The sequence below is a fragment of the Gymnogyps californianus genome, chromosome 8 (assembly GCF_018139145.2).
Source record: "Gymnogyps californianus isolate 813 chromosome 8, ASM1813914v2, whole genome shotgun sequence".
Taxonomy (NCBI): Eukaryota; Metazoa; Chordata; class Aves; order Accipitriformes; family Cathartidae; genus Gymnogyps; species Gymnogyps californianus.
In genome coordinates, this window is record NC_059478.1 from 9843125 (window position 1) to 9855182 (window position 12058).

At 36.0% G+C, this 12058-nt stretch overlaps 1 long non-coding RNA gene across 1 annotated transcript in view; it reads left to right on the forward strand.

Moving 5' to 3' along the window:
* The first annotated feature begins 8267 nt into the window (after positions 1-8267).
* Positions 8268-12058, forward strand: part of LOC127019061 (uncharacterized) — a 53021-nt gene continuing 49230 nt past the window's right edge. The window contains exon 1 of the long non-coding RNA XR_007766858.1: positions 8268-8441. This is a non-coding gene — a long non-coding RNA (uncharacterized LOC127019061). The remainder of the gene's footprint in view (positions 8442-12058) is intronic.

Genomic DNA, 12058 nt, shown 5'->3' on the forward strand with positions numbered 1-12058 from the left:
AATTGTATTTCTCAACTGTAAGGAAACACCTACTCTGTAGTGAAGCATATGGGAATTTGGTCATTAACTTAGTACGACGAAGATCAGAAGGTTAGTGCATAAGATAGTTGAGCTGTGTATCACCTGTTGACAAAAGCTGACTTTTTGGACAATGACTCTACTTGTCATAATAGTGCGAGAGTTTGCCTTTCATGCTAAAGGTTAGACTATACTTAATTTGCTATTTATTTATCTCTAAATAGCACTAGAAACACTTCAGAGGAAAGAGAAATTTAGCAACAGGTAGAGTTCACAGGAGAATGGAATAGCAAAGACTGCAGATATGCTGCACAGGGAGCCCTGAAGTACTGAAACATCTAGACACCAAGAACATGGGTAGACTTTCTTTTCTTCTTAGAAAGGGTCAGAATGAAGTAATGCTTCAGGCTTTTCTGTGTGATGTCTAGATTAATTATAAAACTAACTAGAGTTTTGATAATGCTTTTCCTTATTTAACAGCTGATTGCTGTAATTTTGAAGAAAATTAGGGAGCCTATCCACTCCACTGAGCAAAACAGTAGTTTAAACTGCAGTTGTTTCAGAAACACTGGCTATGCCTGTTAGAATGGCAGGTGAATAAAACCAAAAAAACTTACCATTCACACAAAACTTTCTGTATTTCTTAAAGCTGTTTGAGACTCATATCCATTACTGGGACTCTAAAGTTACAGCCAGTATTTAAAACAAAACAACCCATAAAACCCAAAACAAACCCCCAAATCCAACAACAACCATCAAGTGTCAAACTTCAGATGATGAATATTAAATGCTGGCTGCCATGGGTAAAAACACCCCGCAGAACACAATTATTTGATGCATTTTCATTCTTTTTGTGGTTTCCTAAATGCTGGAGTAATACTGTATGTTTGAAGGGAACATACAGAGAGCAAATTTTTTTTAATTTCCCTGGTGTCATTTGCAAGAACAATTACTTTAAAATGCTTTTTCACTTTGAGTGTCAGAATTTGGATCAAAAGTTTCATTTTAAAAGTTTTGTTAAGTCTGATACTGCATGTTGTTGACACCTGCAAGTTTAGACTACCTAAACTGGATTTCAAGGACAGAAGATAATTCTTTCCATATTATTCATTCTTTGACTGTGATTACAGCTTCTTCAACACAAAATAAAAGTATGAAATGGTGAAGCATTCCCCAGCCATAGTTAACTTCCTGTTTCAGTTATCCATTCCTTCAAGGACCATTACTCCAAAATTAATTTTTTGTTGAAGTCATGAACTGTGAATTTAGGCACAGCCTTAGGCAAAAGTCTTTCTTGTGGCCACGGTGACTGTCTCTGATCTGTGGTAGCTGTAACATAATATTTCTCTATCTACTAACCATTACTTTAATCGCTGCCTGAGGACTCAAGTAATTTTCAGCTAAAACTTGCTAACCTTTTAAAAGGGTAACAAATGGAGAATACCCTCAAATTCACTTTGAGATATAAGGCTTTGATCTGTTTGTAAGAGAATGTTCTGTTTCTCTGAAATCCCTTGTGAAGGCCAAACAGACTTGCAGACCAAGCTGAAATACCTTCCTGTATCTATACATCTGTTTGTTCAGCAGGGACACATGTATTCTGAATGAGCTAGAATTGTTTATCCAACAGCTTGGCATTCACAGTTTTTCCTTTCTAACATAAACCAGTGAAAGTTCAGAAGCCATAACAGATCATCACCTCTTAGAGTAAGTAATAAAAACTGCTGAGGGTTCACAGAAGATGAGGGAAGGTTCTTTTCTTCCACAAATCTCTCACCTGATTTGGAATAATGTTGTCTAGTTATCTATAGACACAACTGTAGTTGTATTTGATGTAACAATGTCTCTCACAGGCACTAATTGACAATCGCAGTGCGCAGCACAGAATTACTGTTTTACCAGCACACTGCACTTAAGCAGCTACTAGGCTCACTGTTCTGTAGGACTGGTTGATGTAAAATAGCTGAGAAAGGTCATTTGAACAGAAAGTTGTCTGAAATAGAGACAGCTATTGGAAATATTCTGGTTACAAAAGTAAAATCGTGTGATGGATGAATGAGGGACAACTACTGTGTAAGATGCATCATTTGAAGTGTAACTTGGAATAAAGAAGGCTGTGCATTGCTTAGCAAGATATGTTTTTGCCTGGGTTTCGTTACAAGTTCTTGAAATTAAAATGTGCTCGGTCTTGTAAGGAGTTCCTGGGAAATTTTTGAAATCATTGACTGCTTTTCCAAGTCACTGATTTGCTTCAGCTTTTTATTATACTAGCAGTGTACAAAAGCAGAGAGTAAAGCAAACAAAAGAGAAGTTGTGTAACAAAGGAGAACGTTGTAAACAAGTTGAATATACGCATATCTGTATTACAGAGAGATTCTTTTCTGTTATAGTAATTGGGAACATTAGGGTTCTTAAATGGTTAAATGTTTATTATCTGTAAAAAAATTGTGAAAGCTTGATGGGCTTTGATGCATATGTACAAAGCACACAAGAAAGGATTTACCTATAGAAAGAAAATCATAATTCCAAGCACAAGCTGCTCTCTGAACTGTGCTAACCCAAAACGATTTCCAGCTGTTTCCTTTCAGTAGACACTTGCTGTTCCTTTTTATCTTGTTCTTGGGAGTGGTAATTTAAAGAAGGCAATAGAGATGAAGTCCTCCTCATTTCTTGTCCATGTTCTCTCATAGGAGGTAATTTAAGCACTTTTGGGGATGCAAGAAAACAGTTCATGTCATCTATATTTAAATATCTAACTGGTATCTAAGTCAGGATTGTAGTCGCACAGGCTACTTCAGATGGGCAATGAAGGGATAGAGGAGTACTCTGAATTACCCTCTGGAGGACGTGAGGCTAAACTAACTTGCCTTGGAGGAGCTGCTTTTTCGCTGTGGCGATACAGAGAGCCATAGGAGGCTAAGCCACTAGTTTAGCTGCCGTAACTTGGAAAGTCTAAACACTGCTCTCGGCACTGATTATCCCAGTAAGCTCAAATTGAAGGTGAAAATAGTTCATGGCAACAGCAGAGGAAACATTTACAATTTAGTTTGTAATCTAGTTATAAAGCCAAGAAATTTATATAGTATTAGAGATATCCCTGTGTTAAAATTCTGGGTGTTTGGTCACTGGTGTTCCTGTTTCTCCCCAAAAAGACTTCCCCCCCCCCCCCCCCCCCCGCCGCCATTTTAGAGGTGTTACTAACTCGCAAGCAATAGAGAATGTTATTAAAAGTTTCTAAATTATATCAGCAAAACCATGACATCCACCAGGCTTTCATAAAGATTAATTTTGTTGGCAACAAAATTGGAGTGAAAAACAAAGAAAAGGCTTTTGTATAGCAAGACCTTCCTTTTCTTGTGAAAAATAAGTTACATTGATGGTTCCTTTATATACCTCCTACTTAACACGAATGTTTTCAGCCGTTCTGAAAGATGGTCTTTAAATTTAACATATTGCTGTGGGTGAACTCTGGTAGGTGGCCAAGTCCCACACAGCCGCTTGCTCACTCCCCCTCAGTGGGACGAGGAAGAGAATTGGAAAGTTAAGACTGAGAAAACTCATGGGTTGAGATAAAGACATTTTAATAGGTAAAGTAAAAGCTGTGCACACAAGCAAAGCTGAATAAATAATTCATTTGCTACTTCCCATCAGCAGGCAGATGTTTAGCTATTTCCAGGAAAGCAGAGCTTTGTCATGTGTAACGGTTACTTGGGAAGACAAACATCTTAACTCCGGACGTCCCCCCCTTCCTCCTTTTTCCTTCAGCTTTTATGGCTGAGCATGATGCCATATGGTATGGGATGTCCCTCTGGTCACTTGGGGTCAGCTGTCCTGGCTGTGTCCCCTCCCAGCTTCTTGTGCACCCCCAGCCTCCTCGCTGGTGGGGCAGTGGGAGCAGCAGAAGAGGCCTTGACGCTGTGTAAGCACTGCTCAGCAATAGTGAAAACATCCCTGGGTTATCAATGCGGTTTTGGTCACAGATCCAAAACATAGCACCGTATGAGCTACTATGAAGAAAAATAACTCTATCCCAGCCAAAACCACTGTATATATGAAAATGTGATTGAAATGACAATTCTCAAAACTCATTATGAATATATGAAATTCTGTATATTTTTAAAATATATTCATGTTATTTCTAGAATGTATGTACTTTTTTTTTCAAAATTTGAAAATAAAATAGATATGAATTTTTGAGATCTTACAGTTAACTAAAATAAGCATCTCTTGATTATTAATTCTTTGGGGATGTTCAAGAAGGACAAGACTGACTATATGCGTGCCAGTACTCTAATATTATCAAGTCTTTTGGTTTTTTTCCTTAATTTGTAAATTGATAAGGTATTAATAGTAGACTTTATGCTAAAAGCACCATGTGGTAAGAGAGTTTTGATCTCTCTCTCCATGTATATACACATATGTTTATAAATTATGATATGAAGACATGAGAAAGTAATCCTCTCTTGTATTACTATATCTCTAGAAAATGCCAACACAACCATCACAGATATTAGTATCATCAGTAGTGGTGTAGGTTGAATAAGCAGTAGTACTTTTAAAATTATGCAAGTAGCTTATGAATCAGAGAGATGTTTTTTCAAATGACTCACTCCCTTAGATAATTAAGCTGGGACAAATAGATCTTGGCTTTTCAAAAATCTTAATGGATTTTGGAAACTTAAGGCCCTAAAAAAAAAAAATTAATTGGCTGTATATCAGGTTTTATCTATTTATGTTAAATGTTTGACTGTAATATAGTTTACTACAGAGAGACCATTTAAACTGTTGAACTTCATTATAATAATTTGAATGAGCAGTCCATGAACACTTGGTTGAACTGATGTTGCAGAATGTTATGCTTCAAAATCTATTCTTAAATTCAGGTTTTGTTTGAAAAAGAAATCTGGTTGCATATTATTTTACAAAAAGATTAGTTGTTCAACTGTTTGGATCTGTTGTGACAGAATACTTTATCTTCAAGTGGCAAGAAACTTAGTGAAATATCCAGTTACTGAGTTGTTTTCATCTGCTTTCTTTTCACCCCAAGCTCATCGTTGGTTACCCCAGGGTATCGATGTTCACTGTCATATTCAACAATGAGCATAAATAGCTGGCAATGATATTTTGGGCAGTATTACAGAGAGTAACTTCTCTTCAAAAATAAAACTCTTCAGTGTGATATCAGTCACGCAAAAAGTCCCAGACGCATGCAAATAAATGCAAAATCTCTTGCTAATTTTTGCTAGTAAACCAATTTGGAACAATGTTCTCTGTGTGGGAAGATGCCAGTCTGTGAAATACTGTGATGAACTGTTAGATTGAGGTATTCCATAAGGAACCCAACAATGGAGGAAGTGATTCAAGATTTGGTAAATAATGTTGAGGTTTAATTACTTCCTTAGAATATGTCACTGTCAGTATTTCCAGACTGGTATTTATTTTTCTCTTTTAAACTCAGTACATTAGATGTTTTTAATAGTATATGATATGGCTTGGAAATTAGAGTGAATTTATAGGCACATAGTTAAAAGGTTTTCATGTCCTTCCTAATGGTTAAAGGAAAAAAAGAGTACTGCTTTGATGTGTGGCAGCATCATCTACAGCTTAATTGCATGGAACTGACTGTGCTCCTTATTTATAAATTCTGTTTCCAGATAGCAATAAAGTACAAGCTTATTGCATTTCTCATGTAGTTTTTAAGGTTTCAGATTTATTTCTATTTTCTCCTCTTAAAAAAGTATGTTGATATTTTACTTTTCTTATATTGCTCTTATTTTTAGTGGCTTTTAACTAATATTTCAGTGGATCCCATCTGTTGCTGCTCTTGAAACTCTGGCTGCCAGTCTTATCTATCCAAAAATAATTTATGGATTAATGGGACTATGTATAATATATCCAGTGATGTGACAATGTCTAGACCTTTGAAACTGAGTGGTAGTTGTGTTTGGGGCTGTTTTTTTCTTGACACCTATAGTTCTCTTGCCTTTTTCCCCTCTCTTGTTTTTAATAGTACATTTAGTGTGGCTACCAACTTGGTTTTTGTTTTAGTAAGTGCAGGGTCTATTCCTACTCCTTTTTCATTATCTCAGATACACTTTTTTAAAAGTATTGCTTTCACTGATGTGTTTTTGCCTGAAAATATGGAGACAGAGTACCTAATTGGTATCTAAAAAGGAGGCACTGTAAGCACCCTTATTCTGTTGAGTCATTACCTTCTTTTACTTTCAAGATGGCAACCTTTTAAACTGGACTCCTTGTTTGAGGGACTTTCTGAAATCAGGCCAGTGACAGTAGCTGGATTACAAGAAACTGAAAAATGAGTCCAATAATCTATGTGTTTTTCAAACATACATGATCAACAATTCTTAAATTGTTTTTGATATACCCATAAATATGAAAGTATCTCTGCACCTTTGTAAAGAAACAGTTTTCCCATAGTCTTGAAAGAACATGGAACACTTTTTTTTTTTAATTAAAGTAATAAATTCTCAGATGTGAGGAGCTTACTCAAGCAATGAAAAAATAATAAGGCTTTTTTCCTCTAAATGAGCTATTGAAATGGTGATATTAATATTAGTGCTGGAAATGTTTTATTCCTAACATCATTATGACTATTGACTAGTTGACACACTGATGATGGCTTTGGTTTCAGGGACGGATTGCTGATTTAACAATTGGCATATGTTTTTATGGTAGTACTTTCCTTTAAACAACAGAAATGCCTTATCTGATTAAGAATTTTATTATTGTACCTTATAAGCTCATAAATAAAATATTATGCAAAATTGATGCTACAGTAATCCTTTATTAACATGATTTCAAAGGAAGATTTTCTGATATTAATTCAATCAGCTTCAGTAATACATGAAAGAATAGCATTTTTTATTGCATTGCCATTTTAGTCCAGGCAACTAAAATCCATACGCTGTATGTGGATAGGTGGTGATTCTTTGTTCATTGACTTGTTTATTCATTTTAGAAAACTGAACTTTGCTTTCATTTCTACGTATTTTGTCTGTGTTTTGAAGTAGTTGGACATCCTGAACTTAAAATACTTACAACTTTAAAACAAAACTGTAAGCTGTGTATCTTCGCACAACATTCTGGAGTTTAGCAGAAATGCATGTTTTGATGATTTTTATTTAGCTGGAAGATAAACTAAAGCCTGGTCCCTCCAGCGGCAGCTTTCCCCACTGAGCAGCTACTGACAAAATACTTAGTGTCCTAAATCATAAGAGCACACAAGGGCATAGATTTTATGTTTCTGTCCTTTGTTACATGGGAGAGCTAGGAAGAGTCGTGGCTGCATTTCAGAAGGTCAGCTTTTTCCCTCATTTTACTTTCTCTCCACTACAGTACTGAAGGTGACCTTTCCTGAAAACAGAATGGCCATTTCTGGGGTTACATCGTCGTCAGAAATATATCTAGATGAAATGGTAATTGTTACACCGTGGCGTTTCTCAGAATACAGTATACATAAAAAATGGAAGAGTCATTGCTATGTTTCTAAATTGGAATCTCATAATTAGCTTATTGGGGTATCCTGTAGGTAGCAGTGAACTTTGGGTCACTGCCTTAATCGCCTAAGTGTGGCAGGGACACTTTGGTACATGTGATAATCTATTGGTGTTGCTCAGTGACGTATGCAAAGAAATCCTTCCCTCTAGTAATGGAAAGAGTTCTGACCTGTTACCCAACATGTGGCTGGGGACTGTGGAGCTATGTGTTGCTCAGAAAATGGTTGGAAGTTTCCTGTTACAACATTTCCTCCAGTTTAGAGACATGCCATCATTCACCTACTTACCACATGTACCAAAAATTGGAGTCTGTCTTTCTTAGAGCGTACTGAACCCTTAGCACCATGGCTTGTTTTTCTTCAATAAGCATCTAAAACTTCCTTTGGGTGAATATCAACCTAAGAGAACTGGAATAAGAGAATAAATTGCATTTATCAGTTTGTTTAGAGATTTCTACTAGTGTATTGACAAGAGGGAAGGTTATAACTTAAGGTCACATGGAGGAAGAATGAGATTTGAAGGAATAATTCTACCAGTGGCAAGCAAAAATATTTCGATCTCATCAAAGTGTCTTCTTGTGATCATAGCCTTTATGTGGTTTGTGGATGAAACGCAGGTAGGAATGTATGTGCGCAACAGTAAAACAGTCATACTAAGGCAAAATAAAGTGTCTTTTCTTCTACATAAATACTTACTTTTTCATTACATTTTATATTTTCTTAAAGGATTTTCCATGAACTTACCGCTTTCCAAATCAGAGCTTTTCCAGCCAATCACCAGTGCTGGAGTGCAAGTCATGGCCTTTGAATGATTCTCACACTCCTGCAAACAGCTGCTCCTGAAGTTACATCTAAGTGAGGACAGATCAAGAGAGTTAGATGTGCTTCCTAAACAGTGCTGCAGTAGGTAAGTTAACTCAATTTTTTCTATAGATGTAATATTTCCACAGCTCTTTCAAAAACAAAGTACTTATTTCCCAATAAGTTTTACTGTAAAAGTTGTAACACCTAATTAAAAAATGTTTTTATTAATTTTTTTGGATGGAGTGAGAATCAGAACTCCTTATGGAAACACCCTGGGGGCGGGGTGGGAAATCCATCGTAGGGAACCTACTCCAGGCAAAGATTTCTAAAACCTCTGCAAGTATTTTCTTTTTTAGAACAGTTACTGCACTTCACGTTAAAGTGGTTGAAAGTGTTAATGGTATTGTCTAATTGTACTGTTCAGGTTAGCTAAATATAACATTTTGTAAGAGGGCAGTTTGTGCTCAGGCATGTCTGAATCAGGGCCTCAAGGTCTTGTAAGTATTCAACTACGCTGTAATCTGCAGCTATCTCCTTTAAGTAACTGTACTTGTAGGAGGTTGTCCCCTTGGAGTTCTGCTGCTATTTATGCAAATTCATTAGGGATTTAAGTAGTGCATAGTGTCTGACTTTTAGCTCTTTCAATGTTTAACTGGGAGAATATCAGAGTTGAAAAAAAGTTTTGAAGAATAAAATTATCTTTCTGTTCTTTAAATTCTGTTATTTTCCATACTTCATGTCATTTGTACACTGAAGGTAATTATTTTCTTTAAAATGCACTAATTTTATGTATATATCCTAGTTGTCTCTGAATATTTGTAGAAATCCAAAGGAGAATGCCCTGTGTAGAATGCTTTTATGTTGTTATGCAGAAAAGCCACCAGAGAAATACCAAAGAGTGTATTCACCCAACAGCAGAATTTCTCACCTTATGCCTGTCATTTGAACATGCTATCTAAGTGAAAGTATCTTAATGTATTTATTAATAGTCATTCCTACAGATACAGTATGGTATTTTAACATCCAAACCAAATGGAGATAAATTTTGGGCTATTTTTCTGGATAAATTGTTTGTGTTTTCATTCTTTGTTGAACTCATTTTGTATGAGAAGTGTGTGATAAAAAAAGCTAAATTAAAACTATTGTTCATGGGGTCTTGAGTGGTTTACAAACCTGTCTTTCCCTTTGTCCTGGTTTTGGCTGGGACAGAGTTAATTCTATTCTTAGTAGCTGGTACAGTGCTGTGTTTTGGATTTTGTGTGAGAATAATGTTGATAACACTCTGATGTTTTAGCTGTTGCTAAGTAGCGCTTATCTTAAGCCAAGGACTTTTCAGTTTCCCATGCTCTGCCATCAAGCATGTGTGCAAGAAGCTGGGAGGGAGCAGAGCCGGGACAGCTGACCCGAACTAGCCAAAGGGATATTCCATGCCATAGAACATCATGCCCAGTATATAAACTGGGGGGAGTTGGCCAGGAGGGGTGGATCACTGCTTGGGCATTGGTGGTGAGCAATTGCATTGTGTGTCACTGTTTTTTTTCCCTTGAGGTTTTTTTTCCCCCCCTTTTTTTTGCTTCCTTTTTTTGTTATATTCCTTTTTGTTACTATTTATTATTATATGTTGTTATTGTTATTGTTAGTATTATATTTTACTTTAGTTATTAAACCGTTCTTATCTCAACCCACAAGTTTTACCTTTTTTCCCAATTCTCCTCCCCATCCCACTGGGAGGGGAGAGGAGTGAGGGAGCGGCTGCGTGGTGCTCAGCTGCTGGCTGGGCTTAAACCACGACACCCTTTTATCTAGTCTAAGAATTAGATGTTTCTTAGACAAGCACAGCCCAACTACTGAATATCTGTCTATATTTCTAAATGATGATGAATAAATTCATGAGTATACATGGTTATAGTAGCAGGCTGAGAAGAATAAGAAGTAATTTCTTGTTATTCTAAAGTTTCTGTCTCATTCCTTTTTATCTTTGTATATTTTGCAAACAGAAGTAGAAAGTTGTAACTGTAATGTGAATGGGTTGAATGAATTTAGACTGCAGATTTTTTTTGTTCTGAAATGTTGGACACTGGCTGAGTTTTGCAAGTGGCATAGGAGTTCATTTTCCACCTTTAAATATGTGGTTGTTATATTTGATTATGTGTTAGACCTGTTTTATTGTGCTTTTATTGCACTCTGAAGAGATTTGATTTGTATTTTAAGATCCTTAAATGTACTTTAGAATATATTAAAAGAGGAAAGATTGTTTGTAAGGTATTGAATTTGCTGAAAATAATGTGGGTGGTAACTAAAGTAGTGTATTCGGTACACACATAAAGACTAAATTAGAGCTCTGTGTATCTCATTTATCCAGAGCCAAATGTACTTGAAAATGATATTAGCAAAGCATCCAAGCCCCAGATATGCATGACATTTTTTCAAGCTGCATTTCCATAACACAGCTTCAGGTTAGCTAAATTCCTAAGCAGAGAAAGCCAGAATTTTCTTGTGGCTCTGCTTGTTTCCTGTCTTTGCCATTACAAATCATATTTACACAACTGAAAATGTATGTTTGCATGTATGTACAGTCTGCGTTTATAAGACAGATGTGATAGACTTCATTAATCTGCTTTACTTTCAGTAACAGATATGGTGCTCAGCAAATTACCAGATGCTAGAGCAGGAAAGAAAAGCATCAGGTTTCGTGGCTTTTGCCTTCTTCACCTGGGAAGGTCCTTGCTGTTTCAATAGAGCTGGAAACAGCTGTATGCGTCACCCTGAAGGAGAGAAGCTGAAGCCGTCTCAGAATATGCTTTTTCAGAATACTTCATATGTGGAATATGATGGAATGTGGTGATGTCTTTCTTCTGTTTTCAGTTAGCCTTAAAAAGTAACAAGGCATACAGCATAATCCCAAAGAACGTTGTATGGTTTGTCCTTCAGTTATGGTCCTTTACCAGGCATTTTGACGTGATATGTGGTCTCACTTAAAGTCATCAGTAGTCTTAGAATTCTTGGAGGATTTGCTTCAAGGATTTCTATGCCATTTATAGCTCTTCTGTACCTTAAGGACTAATTACAAACCTTTGGGTTACCTTAAGATGGCCATATATATCTCTCTAAACTGTTAATCATGAACATCTGTATTCAGGTAGATAATTTTGGTTGATGAGATCCATTTATTAAGTACTATGAGGGTTTTAACAGTAATTACGCTCTCCATGTTCATGTACTGTTCTCCAAGTAAAAATAGAACATTCATGTTTGGTTGATGTTTAAATAATTTCATTATCAAGAAGAATAATAGGATTGACATTGACAACTTCCCTAATTACTGTACTTGACAGAAAGCCAGTGCTAATTAGGATTACAAATTTGTTTAAAAAAAAAAAAGATATTACACTGTTTGTAATCAGCATAACATGCCTCAGTTGAAACAGTTTGAATAACTACTAGGTTGCCCTTTAAATTTTGTATTTATAAGGAGAGGGGAATTATCTGTCCTTTTTTGAATTTGAGTTAAATAGATATGTTATCCTGAAACAGCATTTTTCAGATGAGGGTTCTTGCTACATGTGTAAGAATTTTAAGTGAAGAGAATTCTATTAAAAAAACATTTTAATTATTTTGTTACGGAATTTACTATTCTATTAACTATCTATTTCTAAATTAAAATGAAGTAGGAGTAGCACAGACTTACAGATATATCTTTACTTCCCAGAATTGCCCCCT